The following is a 15,368-nucleotide window of genomic DNA, read 5'->3' as shown; positions in this document are numbered from 1 at the left end:
GATGGGATTTGCCAACTATTTGGGAACCTGTTTTTCAAAGCCTAATACGAGTGGTTTGAGCATGGGACGACAACTCTGGAGACTAGGGTTTGATTCCACGTTTGGCCATGAAACCCGCAGGGTTACCCAGGGCAAGTCACAGGCTCTCAGCCTCAGGGGAAGGCTATGGCAAACCCTCTGAACAAAGGTTGCCAAGAAAATCCAATGATAGCTTCGCATGATGGTTGTCATGAAACAACTTGAGGGCACACAACAAAAACAACAACAACAACAAATATTTATGAATATGATTTTTTTCCTTTTCAACTATATTACAACTATTTCAAATATCTTAGATGACTATATGACTATATTTTAATAATTTTCCCATTACAGTAGGATTTTACTCAATTTTTATATGATAATTTTATAGTACAGGGAAGAAAGGGCTGAGTTATTTAATTAACTAATTAATCTTTAATTGTACTATAGCAGGGGTAGGCAACCTTTATGAGCCGTGGGCCGGGTTGCTGTCCCTCAGACAACTGGGGGGGCCAAAGCCAAAAAATAAATAATTAAATGATTTTTTTAAAACATTGAAATAAATAAATAAACCGGGTCAAATGTAGGACAAAATTTTCAAATGGAGGGCACTTTTTAAAAAAATGGAGGACACAAAAAAAATTTGCTGATTTTTAAAAAAATGTTAATATAAATGCATATTTCTGAGGCTTCTATAGACAATTGCCCCCCTTGCCCGCCTCCTCCTGATAGGCCAAAGGCCCCACACCCTCACGCAAGAGGCCAAAGGCTCCGGCAGCAGGACCGGGTGGGGGCCGGTCCCAAGGCCTTGCCGGGCCGCATCCGGCCCGCGGGCCGCAGGTTGCCTACCCCTGTACTATAGAAAGGCCCATGCTATGGTTCTTGTAAACAGCTTCTTGTAAATGAGCATCAAAATGCAAGAGTTTGGTGAATATTTTTTTTTGGGGGGGAATCTACACCAGACAACAGGGCCTTCTAGGTTGCGTGTCTGCTTTTTATTCAGGCCCCATAGTTAACATGATAAAATGTTGGCAACAATTTAAAAGCAGATTAGACAAAAATCACAGAGGAGTTCATCAACGGCCACTAAGCATGGTTGTGTAATAGAGGGAGAATGTGTGTGAATATCAGACACAAGCAGAGGGGTCCTCTTATTCATATTCTCTGCTTGTAGGCTTCCCATAGGATCTGCTTGGTCAATGTAGCAACAGTATGCCAGATTAGAGAACTCTTTGGTCTCATCCAGAAGGGTTCTTTGTATGCTGTTCTGAATTAAAAACAGGTGGCTACCAGCACACTGAGCTGAATATATTTATTGTTCAATTTATACTCCATCCCTGGCCTAAGAGTTCAGGGCATGTCACATTTAATACAGACTCACATCTAATAACTCTGTGGCTGTGGTGGTGAACCTATGGCACGCGTGCCAGAGCTGGCATGCAAGGCCATTTTTTGGCGGCATGTGAGGGTGGGGAAACCCTTTTTCAAGGCACCAGGAGAGGCAGCTGAAGACCCGGGAGGGTATGGAGGGAGGAGGAGAAGCAGGCGCATGCCTGTTCCTCCTCTTCTCGAGCCTTTAACTGCCTCTAGAGGGGCAGCTGAAGACCTGCTGGGGAAGGGGAAGAAGAGGAAGAGGCATGCACCTGTTTCTATTATTCCTCCCTTGCTTCCCTGGGGCTTCAGCTGTCTCTGGAGAGGCAACTCAAGGCCTGGGAGGGTGTGGGAAGAAGTCTCACCCCAGATGTCCCTTCCCTGGAGGGTGGAAGTCTGAACCTGAAAGTCCTGTTCCCTCCTGAAGTCCCATCTCCAATACTGGTTAACACCTGGTGCCAGAAGGCCTTTTAGCTTGGACATTTGGTCCCTAAAAGGTTCACCATCATTGCTCTATGGTTTTGTCTGCACTGGCCAGGATACTTCACAGGTAGCCCAGAGTATCCTGCCCCTGCAGTTGCCCTGACCTGCCCCTGTTACTTTGGCCTCCGTTTCCGGTCCCAGGGGCTGCCTGCATGGGTGTCCCACTGGGCCACCCAGCATGTCCATTGCCACTACAGGTTGCTTACTTCTGAGGTCAGAACAAGGTACAGCAGTTACAGACAGCTGCAGAAATAGAGGGCTCTGGAAGATATGAAGCAACAGGTTTTAATTTTTAATTTTAATTCTTTAAAAAAAACAAGCTTATTATACTGTGGTTCTGGTGCAAGATATCATCCACACTGCTTCACCAGAACTGGTGTTTGGGTTGTGCTTTTTCCAAACAGGACAGTGCCAGAATCTTTTGGCCCAATCAGACAAAGTCTATGATCAATTGATATGCCCCCAAGAATCAAGCTATTTTACACATGAAATTTCTTTGTGGGTTTTCAGAAGCAAATGCCTTTGCATGTAATTGTTCCAGCAAAGCTGAGTGCTGAGTATATCTACTCCCTATGACTTCATAGTAAAGCAGAATATTGTTGTGCATCTTTCACTGCATCCACCTAACACACATTTCAACAATCCACACATTCTACTTACAGTAATATTTTTTAAAGAAAAAATGTTTCAACATTGTAGAACTGGAAAATTTAAATAACTAAAAATGTTGGCCTTTGCTCAATTATTAATGGACAGGAAACCTCAATTAGAAATGTGAGAAAACAACACAAACAACCATTTCCTTTTCTGTTTTGAAATTTCAGTCAGAGACCTAAGTGGTTTGCTATTGAATGCCTTATTGCTCCATGGATGTCTGGAACAGCATTCTAGATACTCTCTGTACCCTACTTTAGTTTCTAAATCAAAAGGGGATTTTAGATGGAAAACAGAAGCAAGAGGAAAAAGACAGAGTGGTTACCACGTGAATATGTACAACCCTTTTCCACGCCCCACTTCCACCGAAGACCAGCATATGGGCGACAGCTTCTTTGTGGATAAAACTCTTTCAAGTATGTATGCTTCATAGAATCATAGAGCTTCCTCAATCCACAGTTGAATAATGCATCTACTAGGACCAATAAAGTGCAAAACATTCACCAGAAAACTTCAGAAGCCTAGATGGTGCAAAAACAAGGGGACGAGGGAAGTCACGAAAGGAGACTTTGTGGCCATGAGGACTGCTGCAGGTGGCACTGGTAAGTGTATAGTTAGAGGTTTTACCTACCCCCACATATAAAAATATAAAAAGTAATGGTCATTCTCCATTTCAGAACACAAAAGCATGGCTAGAATGCAGGGACTCTATCTTTGCCTTGGGACAGGTGTGGGCAAAGTGCAGTCTGTGGGCTGCATGTGGTCCCCATGGTTCTTTTGTGGCCCACAGGGCACCCCAAGGATAAAAAAAAAAAATATCCCCAAACGTTCTGTAGAGAGTATGGTGGGCATTTTTGCCATATTTTGGTCACTGGCCATTTTAGGCCCAGGAAGGGACTTTTTAAAAACTGGAAATAAACCAGAGGTAAATCCGTCATTTCTGGTTTTGAAAAAAGGATTTTCCTGAGCCTAAACATGCGGTCAAAATGCCCCCTACCAGCCACAATTTTTTGTGGTGATATATGTGTGTGTATGTGTGAATACAGCCTACCCCAAGGTCTCCTAGGTGGGTGATGTTGCCCCATAGCCTCACATATTTTCCACTCCTGCCTTAGGGGAACCATGGAAGTTCTCTGCTCAGCTCAGAGTAACATGGTAATCTTTATGCCAGTATAAGATGAAGATTAAATTTAGGTGGTGCAATGAGTTCTAGCCATCATTTCATCTTCAATCACATAGTGCAAAAGACCAACTTCACAGCCTTCATAAAATCTTACAACAAAACAAAAACAAAAAGATGAAGCAGATGAAAGGGAGCCTCCAATAATAAAAGAAGTAACAGAGATATCCAGTGAAATCCATTGAAGATCTAACATCTTACCAGTGCCTGCTGGAATAAATACTCTCCATTGCTCTCCTAAAGGCGAGCACAGTTTTGCCACACCTATCTGGGATAGCATTTCTGTGATGCAGACCTGGACCATTGCTCAAGGTCAGCCTCACTGGCCACCTGGTATGGTTCAGGCCTCTACTAACCAACAGATTTTACCCCCACTGGCTTGGAAGCTCCTCTTCTTCCTCCTCATCATTACCATTTGCTTGTTTGTATTCCCTGAATACAAAGTGAAATAAAAAATAGCTATAAACTTAGCAAAATTTCCCCTCTAACTCATTTGAAGGATCTGGGATGAGAGTGAAACTTCTTTTGACATTCCTCTTCTTGGCATCTATTGGCAGCTGCCTTTTAACATTACGCCAACAGGCCAACATGACAAGTGAGTCAAGCAAACAAAAGCCAACAAAAAGAAATATGGTGCTACTATGGGAGAGGATGGAACAAAGCAAGAATAAGGAAAATTAAGAAATCAGGGCTTCCCCACATTGCAGAAAACAACATAAACACTCTCCTGGTTCTCTTGCTTATTCTCCTTAGGTTGGGTGATGCTCAGAACCAGCTTGCACACTGGCTTCTCACTGCTCTTTAGTATGGAACAAGAAAGAATATATTCCATCTGCCTACGTTTCCAGATTCACTGTCACTTGGCCTTGTTTCCTCCTTGCCATTCTAACTTCTATTTCTTGTTCTGCCCATCAGATTTTCATCTGCCTAGGCTGATGTAAGCTCCCAACAGTGGGCTGTTCAGATCTCTTTCTGCAAGTGAGAGGGCCCTGGGATTGATTCCTTCCTGGTTCTAAACAGATTTTCTTTAATAGAGTACTACTATATCCTATTTTCTCTTCATCCAGTTTCACTACATGAATTTGTCCTGGCAGCAGTCGCACACATGTAAGTGTATCAAGCCACCTCCTTCAGGTAACACATAGAGAGGCCCCAGAAAGGCACTGGCTGTTATACACTTACTTTCTATGTGAACAAAAACTATTCAAATTGTTAAGCGAAGTGGATCAGCAAGTTTGTTCTTGAGGCACTGAAAAGCACAATTCATAAGTTAGGCTTGTTTCCTTCCAGATGTGTTATTTTGATGAATGCTACTTCCTGACCCTGGCTAGCAATGGGGATAGAAAAAATCCCTGAAGTACTTCCAGCTGGTTGCTGAACCAGAAGAACACACAAAGCCCAAATCTATAGGTGTAGCTCAATTTTATCTTATCTGATATCCGGTTAAAACAACAGTCTGGAAAAAACAACAGCCACTAAAACACCGTACCAGACAGAAGGAAGAGGAGAGAAGAAGAATGGAGAAGAATGGTAAGAAGGAAAAAAATTAGCATTATCCAACAGTCAAGAAAATACTACCTGAGAATGAATGTAACAGAGCTGAGGAGTCTCCAGCACCACCAATATCAGCTCTACCAAACCAGGAAAGGAATTTATTGAGTAGCAAAATGGTTAGTGCCATCAACAGAATACTATTCTGTCTTGGCCACCTATCTTCAAAGAGGTAGGAAAGAAGGGCAATAGGGGCAGAAGATGGAGGATGGCACCACCGAAAGGAAAGATGATGGGCAGTGAATGCAATGGTGGTAGTGACAGGGATGGATGTGGGCAGAAGCAACAGTGAGAAGATGGGGAAGGCAACAGTGCTGGTAATGGAGGATGGAGATTGAGGATGACAGACAGGAAAGACAGCAGTGCAAATTCCCTAACATTCTGGAATGCTCTGTAATAAAATTCTCAAACTATCAGGTATGCTCAAGAAAGTGCTGAAATGTTGAAGAATGAACAAATTATGGATCATGGGATTGGAGCACCTTCTTTATACACTAAGGCTAAACTATATGGGCCTTTTTAATTTAGAAAGTAGGCATGCTGAGAAGGGAAATTTTCTCATTTAATTTACTGCCTACATTTCTAAAAGTGCCATACAGTATGCACAGTGTACAATACCATCAAAGATTGTTCAGTTGGTTCAAAATATAGCAGCTAGTTATTAATTGGGACCAGATACATGGAACACAGCTTATTAGTTCTAAAACAGAGTCCATGATAAGCATAATTGGGAGCTAGCATGTTGTAGTGGTTTGAGTGTTGGACTATGACTCTGAAAAGCAGGGTTTGAAACCTTGCTTCGTCATGGAAACTCACTGGGTAACCTTAGACAGGTCACACTCTGTCAGCCTCAGAAGATGGAAATTGCAAACCCCCTCTGAAAAAACTTCCCAAGAAAATCTTGTGCTAGCTTCACCTTAGGGCTGCCATTACTTGGAAACCACTTAAACACTCAAGAAGAATTGAGCATAATTCAATCTGCTGGTTTAAACATGTGAGGCCTCAAATGGCTTGAGGACCCTCACCCGTCAACCTATTATCCTCCTTAGAGTCTCTCTTCCTAGTCCCCAGTTTTTGTAGATTAGGTAGGTGGTAAGATTGCAGCAATTATAGAACCATAGCACCAATATCCCATGCAAGCAAAATTATGCTCAAAATTATACAACATAGACTCTAACTATACATGGAGAGAGAAATCCTAGCGGTCCAAGCAGGGTTCAGGAAAGGAAGAGGCACAAGGGACATTGCAAACATATGATGGCTAATGGAGAGCACCAGGGAATTTCAAAAGAAAATCAGCATGTGCTTTATAGACTACAGCAAAGCCTTTGACTGCATAGATCATGAAAGGCTATGGAATGCCCTCAAAGACATGGGAATGCCAACACATCTGATTGTCTTGATGATGAATCTGTACTCAGGACAAGAGACTACTGTCAAAACAGAACATGGAGAATCAGAATGGTTCCCAACTGGCAAAGGAGTCAGACAAGGCTGCATGTTATCACCTTACTTGTAAGAAAAGCAGGCTTGGACACAGAAGAAGTTAAAATGGAATAATAGTGCTATAATTCTATAGTATGAATGTGCCCCAGGAAGCTTCAGCAAGCAGTTGCTAAATGCTTTAACTCAGAATAACATAGACTCTCTGGCTTGACATCTGAACTGAAGCACTCTCTATTTCAAGAACTTTGGATGAAAGACAAAAAAATTGGTCCACAAACTTGAGACTTTTACATCACATGGTCTAGATGATAATACTTAAGAAGATTGATAAGAGTGTTCTGAGCTACCACATTTGATACATCTCACTTTTATTTTGAGCAACGGAAGAAGGAAGAAACCAAAACAGTTTGCTAATTTATTTATAATGTTCTATTTGTTAATCACTATAATGTGTGTGGATGGGTACAGCTTATTTTTATTTTGAGCAACAGGAGAAAGCAGATGTCGAAACAGTTTGCCAATTCATTCATACAGTTCTGTTTGTAAAGTTCTATCACTCTCATAGACACACTCACACACATGTATACAGGACTGTCTACAAAACTACAGATCAGGATCAACCCCAGATGTGATCAAGAGCAGTTGGCGGCTTCCCTTTCAGTCTACTCCAGATTTGAGTTTGAACTCAATGGGACTAATAAAAGTGCTGAACCTATTTTGGGGATAAGGGCCTGTTACAGACTGCTAAAATAAAGCTGCTTTGGGTCTCTTTGGAGGTATGCTACTTAAATGATGCGTGGGTCCTAAGAGTCCGGAGGTCACACCAAAGCCACACTCCATTCTTAAGCACCGGAGTGCAGCTTTTGGTGCAGCTTCTGGATTCTTAGGATGCATGCCTCACTTAAATACCATACCTCCAAAGAGACTCGAAGCAGCTTTATTTTGGCAGTCTGTAACAGGCCAAGGTTTAGCATCCTCAGTTGTTCCTTCAAAGTTCAGATGAAACCCAGAGAGGATTAATGGCACCGCTAAAATGGAAGCTGCTCACTGCAAATGGATGGGATGGCTGTAAGAGTTGGCATCCCTCATGTACATGAAATAATCTGATCAATAGCAGGACAATATGTAGACCTTTAATTAAAGCATTCCTCTATGCTTTCTCTCCTTTTAAAAAAAGTATTTAGACCTAGTAGATGATGAATAAACCCAATATTTCCTAATTTCTCATTTAAAAAAACTTGTTTGTCTCCTCCTCAAGGAGCCTAAAGACTGATAAACATTACTTTGGGCTTACCACAGAATCAGAGCATATGAGTAAGCTGAAATAATTTCCATCGTTCTACAAAGAAATAAAACAAACAATAAAAACAACATTTTTGTGCATGTAGTAAGCCATTTCCATAGTGAGAAAATAGCTCAAGGGAATGGGGAAATTAATTTCAAGAAATTGGATTTTTGTGGTACAAAAGACTTCAAAATGACTGAAAAGCTGTGGGGATATTGAGAGAAGAGGAAAATATATTCACTGACTTTGACAGAAGCTGGGCTGAACTCTATTAAGAAAATTAAACTTCAAATGTTGTGATATTGGAGCAGTTGTAGCCCTAGAAAAAAAGAGGGAAATTAGAGGATTTCTAACAAGCACTTTCAAATTTACTTTCACCGCTTTGTGTCAAATACCACCTGGACAACTTTCTGTGCTGACAGAAGCCAGACTCAGATGTAAAGGTATGGATCTTCACAAAAGCAGCAAAATAAAGTGGAAATGAGCTGCTAGTCCTGATGTATTATTAGAAGGGAGCGTACCATTTCAGACTGTGGATGGAGACTGTATGGTTAGATATTGTCCCATTTGGGGGAGGCAGGTGGGCTGTAATATATATAAGTAGGTAACTAGTCCAGGAGAAGAAGGCTAGGTTAGAACTTCTCTTTTTCATATGACTGTTTTGTATTTCAAATAGCAAGGGAAATAATGTAGAGGGAATTTAACAAATAACAGATGTCCTTGCTTTGCTGCCTTCAAGCTGTACTGCCTTATGCTGCTAACATAAGTAGGCCAAGCTCAAGGCTTTGGCTAGCATGTGACAACAGTTACTACACAAGAAGGTCTTTGATGTAACACATTGAAGGGTTTGGGCACAATACAGATAAATTTCTGCCTCTCTTAAAAGTACAATGAGAGGATACCTAAGCAGTACAGACCACAGGATTCTCACTGCTTCATCATTCAGCCTATATCTATGCCACTTTGGTTTATGGATAGATTTTCTTAACTGGTGCAGCAGTGGAGACATTGTCTTGAATCCAGGAAATCTCCAGTAGGATTTTCTCCAGGTTAAGGTGAATGTAATACCTTCGAAATGGGAAAAACTATCAAAGCATCCCCAGAAATGGCGTCTCCTGGAACCCTATGGGAACACTCGGTGGTGGCAGCGGCGTTCCACCGTGCAGTAAACTAGCGTTCTGGGCCCCATTGGGTTCCCATCACGCTCCGTGCGCGCCCCCGTTAGAACGCACTGGGAAATGTTTTAACCCCAGTGCAATAATTTTCTTAGACTTAGACCTGTGAGCCCGTCTTAGTATATTGTACTGTATATAAAAACCTGCCTCAGAAATCATAGATTATTTTATTTCTGTTTGTGATATTTATTTTAATGCCCTCACTATCTTGTTGCATGTTACAGCATTATTTTTTCCTGCTATGACATCCTTTCTACTTTCCCAACAATCTTGATGTCAAGCATTGTCAGTCCATTCTAGCTGCACGTTTCCATTGGAAATATATAGGCACGGTCCTTTTAAACATCCTCTTCTTCCATACAATTTTGTTATTTGCTTTTGGTACTTGAAGAAAATGGCCTTTTTTTGTTGTAGCTCCCAGGAAGTAGGACTGACAAGGGAGCCTAGGCCAGACATTTTATTCCAACAGACCTTTGTGCATTAATGTGAGTTGATGTACAATGCACTGTTAATCCAAACAGGTACGCTTTATTGAGTGACTGAAAATTAATTTTCATTTCTGTTCTTTTTAAAGTCATTTGTTTTGGTATTAAAGCAATTTGTTTTCCTTAATTAGTTTATGCTATCAACCTGTATTTCAAAGATTAATTTTGTTAGCTGCCTTGCCCCCCCCCCCCCCCCTTTTGAAAAGTGTTAAAAATATAAGGAAGAAAATATCTACATACAACCTGAATAAATTGTCTTTTATGAATAAGTTCAGACACAGCCAGCCTACGTAGCAAGATGCCAGAAGGCAATGCCACTTTACAGGTTGATGCTGTCTAGACAGCATATTGTAAGCCCCCTGCCAGGTTTCAGTGATGCATGGGAAAGGTGAAAAATTTCTTGAGTACTGCATCATTCCCAGACTGTCCATGGTAATCCTGCATGGCTGGAAATGTAATGCTCTGCTTGAAATCATTGCCAGCATACCTTTTCAAGAGAGCTCAGACAGTTGCAGAAAATGATGTGATATGATATCTGTCCCTGAAGACTGAGGTATCAGAAAAAAGCTTGACATGTGTACTTAAAACACAGTTCTCTGACTGAAGTTCAAACACTTACTGGATACGAGCACTGATTTTCAAAAGAAGGGACAGGAGCGATGACAAAACAATTGCACATCCTATGCAAGATATTTTGAATGTCACTCTTAACTAATAGATATTATTTATTTAGACAGTGGGCCCTCTGTATCAGTGAGGGTTTGATTCTGTTCCTGCCCCTGGATGCTAAAAATGGGGATGATTGTGCCCCATGTTATTCAGTGGCAACAACATACATGCACATGCTTCAGCGTTATGTGGCTTCATGTTGCCATTGTTGAATAATATGGGGTGTGATGATCCACAGGCGGTCAGCTTCATGGACTGACTGCCCACCAATAGGGTAGGGCCTATAATACATGATTAAAATATAAATGGCCTAACTCCAATGCAGAATTAGATATGTTTAGGCCTAATGAAATAAAGAGGCTTCAGTATGCCTACCAGTATGTATTTCCCCATATTCAAAGTGGTTTAATGAAAGCTTAGGAAGTTACTTTAAAAATTAACTCACTATGTAACTCACTACACATAGCACAGAGGGGAAGTAGCAATTTCCACTTATAACTATACAGCTTTTATAGCAATATATTATTTCTGTTGTTACATTGCTGGTTACCTAATGTTGTTGGTGTGGGGGGGGGGCATGAACATAAATTAGCCTAAAATAGAAAGAAATATTTCAGAAAACCTTCTAATGAAATCCTTCCCCTCCCAGAAAATTGTTACTTTTTACATGAAATGTCATTACTTAATTTGGCAAACGGAGACCATTAATTTCCTGTTGCCAAAGGATATAGTATGTTACAGGTAAAGTAACATATTACTTCCAAGCCCTGGGTTTAAAAAGAGTGGGGCAAAACAACAGCACTCATTTAGCAAGTGGCAAACTGTTTCTGTTTGTTTTTCTTTAAACTCTGATATTAATCCCAAAATGATTTTAGGGAGAGAAAAAATGGGGGGGTTACATTACCTGGGCACCTGGGGAGGGTCATTTGTTTTTTTTAGCTGCTGTGAAGTCAACTTTGACTTACAGCAACTTCATCAATGAGAAACCTCCAAGTCATCACCCTATCATCAATATCCCTCCTCAGATGTTGGAGATTCAAGACTGTGGTTTCCTTGAGTCCATCTATGTGTAATGAGGTCTTCTTTTCCTACTGCCTTCTACCTTGCCAAGCATTATTGTCTTCTTCTCATGATTTGTCCAAAGTACAACATTCTCAGTTTAGTCACCTAGGAAGAATTCTAGGAATTCTAGGAAGAATTTCTAGGAAGAATTCAGGCTTGATTTCTTCTAGGACCCATGTATTTGCGTTTTTGGTAGTCCACAGTATCCTCATAATTCTTCTCCAGCACCCCATTTGAAATGAGTTGATTTTCTTCTTGTTAACTTTCTTCACTGTCCAGCTATTACAGCCATACATAGACATGGGAAATACAATCGCAGAGACCATCCTAACTTTAGTATTCAATTATAATTCCTTCATAGCTGCCCTTCCAAGCCCTAGCCTTCTTCTGATTTCTTGGCAACAGGCTCCATTTTGGTTGGTGATGGAACCAAGATATGGAAAACTTTCAACTATTTCATCGTCATCGTTGTCTAACTTTAAAATTATGTAAATCATCTGTGGTCATAATTTTGGATTTTTAAAAAAAGTTTATTATTCAGAGAGATTCTTACCTCTCATGTTTTATTATTTTCTTTTATATCTTTTCTTTTTGTTGGCTGAACAGCAGCAGCAGAGTGCCCCAAGAAATGGGGAACAGTGGCAGCTGGAGCTCTCCTGCTGCTGTTGATCTGCCAAAGCCATCAGCCTTAAATATACTGTAAAAAAGAAAGAAAGAAAAGAAAGATTTAAAATAAATAAATAAAATGCAACCAAAAGGAAGAGGTATAAAGGCTTTTCCACTGCACTGAAATTATGAGTCTCCTCCCCAGGAATCATCCTGCCCAGCTCAACAAATCATTTCACTTCTTCCCTTTCATTTTGCTTTCAATTCCAGCCAGAATGCTCCACATTTGACCAAACCTACACATGCAAATGAAGCTTACATAGAGACATTTTTTTAAAAAAAATCTTAATATACAGTAATTAAACATAACATGTTAATTACAAAAGTTATCAAAACTCAGCAGCCAACACTTAAAACTCAAATGAAGACTTAGGCGGGTTACAAACCGCCAAAAAATACGTATTGAATACGTATTAGGGTTAGGAAGGGGCAGTGCTTCTGCACCCCCTAACCCTAATACGTAGTCAATACGTACAATATGGCGGTGGCCGTTCCACATGGCCGCCGCCATATTGACATAACGGACACTCTGTGTCCACACGTGGCACACCGGAAGTGATGCCGCGAGTGCGCCCTTTGGCACTTGCGGCGCCTCTTCCGGGGCCCGAGAAGGAGCGCAATTTCTGCGCTCCTTCTCTGCAGTGTCCGGGAGTCGCGCCGTTTAAAGGCTTCATCTCCTGGATGCTGCAAGCAGCGGCGGAGCCAGACCGCCGCTTTTCGGCGGTCTATAACCCACCTAAACATCCTGCAAAGTATCTTAACAGTAAAAGGCCTTTCAAACTAAATTAGTTTTGTATCAGCTCTTAAAGGAGCAATGTCTAACATCATCTCACAAAGAAAGTCATTCCAAAGCTTTGGGGCCAAATAATATTTTAAAGACCAGGGTTCAAATCCTAGCTTGACCATGAAACCTATAGGGTGATTTTGGGCATGTCACACTCGGCCTCAGAGGAAAGCAATGGCAAACTTCTCTTGACCAAATATTGCCAAGAAAACCCTGTGGTACCTCACCTTAAGATTGCCACAAGTCAGAAATGCCCTGAAGGCACACTAGCAGCACAACATAATAAGGTATGCAGGGTCTTACTAAGTCTGATGTTTATCACACTATGCTCTTAAAGAGCTACTATTCCAGTGTGACTCCTCTAGCAGCCTCCTGTTGCATGCTGGGATTGGCAGTTTTAAGGAGCTGAACTTCTCTGCCTGAGAATTCTAAATACCCCTCCTTAAAACTGCCAATCCCAGCATGCAACAGGAGGCAGCTAGAGGAGTCACACTGGAATAGTAGCTCTTTAAGAGCTCGTCTGATAAACACCACTGTCATTAGCCCTAGACTTTAAACATAAAGAGACAATCTCTAAAATATGTCAGTTTTCAGACAATGAGAGACTTTCAAGATAAGAATTTTTTCTGGGTCCTGAAGCTCACAGATAGCAAGCACAATAGCGGCAAAACTAGTTGAATAATTCCCATTCCCTGAGATCCAACAGGTGAGGTACGGCATGAGCTCTAATGGGCAGACCCATTAAAAACTGTACTGCAGTGCATGTGTGTGCCTCCAAGTTGCCTATAGACTTATGGCAGCCCCATGAATTTCATCGGGTTTTCTTAGTGAAGGCATACTCAAAGGTGGTTTTGCCAGTTCCATCCTTTGAAATATAGTCTGCAGTACCTGGTATTCTTTGATAGTCTCCCATTTCAAGTACTAATCATGGCTGACCTTGCTTCGCTGCCAAGATCAGACAGGATCTGGTGCCTTTAAGGTGCTTAAGCTCTGTACTGCAGTATTCCATCCCAAAGGAAAGATGGTGAGATTCTCTCTGTCTCTCTCTTCAAAGATTGTTGTAACCTGTACAGTTAATAAAGGACAATCCTAGCAACCCCTGCTCTTTGTTATTTGGAAATAAGCAATGGTTCAGCAGCTTATTTAGACTGGATGATTACTGTCCCATTTTCACTGCTATAACAGACTATGGTGTTTTACAGACCGCCCAAAAAGGGCGGTCTGCTGGCGCCGTCATTTGCTGCGCGGATGAGCCCCAGAGGCCAAACCGCGCGACTCCTCCACGCAACAAAAAGCTGCTGCAAAATGCAGCTTCTTCTTGCGGCGCCCTTATGACGCCACAAGGCACCAATGGCGCACTTATGGCATCATAATGGCGCTGAGACGTGCGGACGCTAAGCGTTCACTACGTCAAAATGGCGCTGCCCATGTAGAATGGGCGCTGCCATTTTGTATGCGCTCAGCGCGTACTGGGGTTAGGGGCATCCGGAAAGGACGCCCTTTCCTAACCCTAGTATGTGCCGCACACGTACTTTCCGCCTGTGCGGGATGGGCCTATATTAAACATTTCCACCTTGTCTGCATTCAACACCACCCTTTTTAACCTCACCTACTAGCCCATTGCTTTCCAAAACTGATTTTTAACCTTATCTACTAGCCCATTGCTTCAAAAGCCCACAAAGATCACCCTTTCAAACAGCTTCATATAGATATTAAACAGCACTGGTGAAGATTGCTAGGAGGTAATACTTCCCAATCAGCTTCAAAACAAATGGCATCCAAGGCCCAAAGCCAGACAAGTTTGGAACCAAAACTAAAGAGCTGAAAGTGGATGTTTCATCGAAGAATACAGAAGGGAACTGCTACAAAATGCTCAGTTAAGTCCCTCCAAAAGGGGAGACTGAATACTGGGAAACACTCTATCACTGTCCTCTACGAAAACTAGATATTGGAATAAGTGACTGCTATTCCTGCTTTAGGTAATTTTATAAGGAAAAAGGTATCTCAGCATCCTTATATTAAGGCAGACAGGACATCCTAGTCAGAGGATACAACTTTCAATGAAGACCTCTTAATTTAGGAATTAAGCACAGTTTCAAACACAATATTAAACACTCCCAAATACAGTGCACACCACCATATTATATATGCAGGATGAAGAGTATAGACCACAGTTGTTTAACTGCTCCCTATGGCAACCAAGGTTTATCTCCTATTGCTTTTGCGGTTGGCTGCTTTTTCTTCTGCATAGCTAACTAGTTCAGGCTTGGAGAATAAAAATGATTTATTCTGGCTATCAGCAGAATTCTTCCTCAGGATTATGGGCAACATGCAGTGGAAGAAAAACTGATGTCTGTTATTTGCATTGTAAGTTTAAAATTGTATTTAAAAGCATATTAAATAGCATTAACCATTTAACCACCAAAACACTGAAATAAAATAGGTAATTGCACTCAGTTTAACAATCTGAATAAATCCTTTCTTCTTAATGTATTTCTTGCCTATGCCAACTTGACTGTGCAACTCAAAACTAATA

At 41.4% G+C, this 15,368-nt stretch overlaps 1 protein-coding gene across 3 annotated transcripts in view; it reads right to left on the bottom strand.

Annotated features, from left to right (window-relative positions):
• The window catches only part of TAPT1 (transmembrane anterior posterior transformation 1), a 195,182-nt gene that overhangs the window by 179,050 nt on the left and 764 nt on the right, over positions 1-15,368 (bottom strand). The gene's annotated exons all lie outside the window — the stretch shown is intronic.

Source organism: Sceloporus undulatus, chromosome 5 (genome assembly GCF_019175285.1).
Source record: "Sceloporus undulatus isolate JIND9_A2432 ecotype Alabama chromosome 5, SceUnd_v1.1, whole genome shotgun sequence".
NCBI classification, from domain to species: domain Eukaryota; kingdom Metazoa; phylum Chordata; class Lepidosauria; order Squamata; family Phrynosomatidae; genus Sceloporus; species Sceloporus undulatus.
This window is presented reverse-complemented; position numbering and strand designations above follow the sequence as displayed.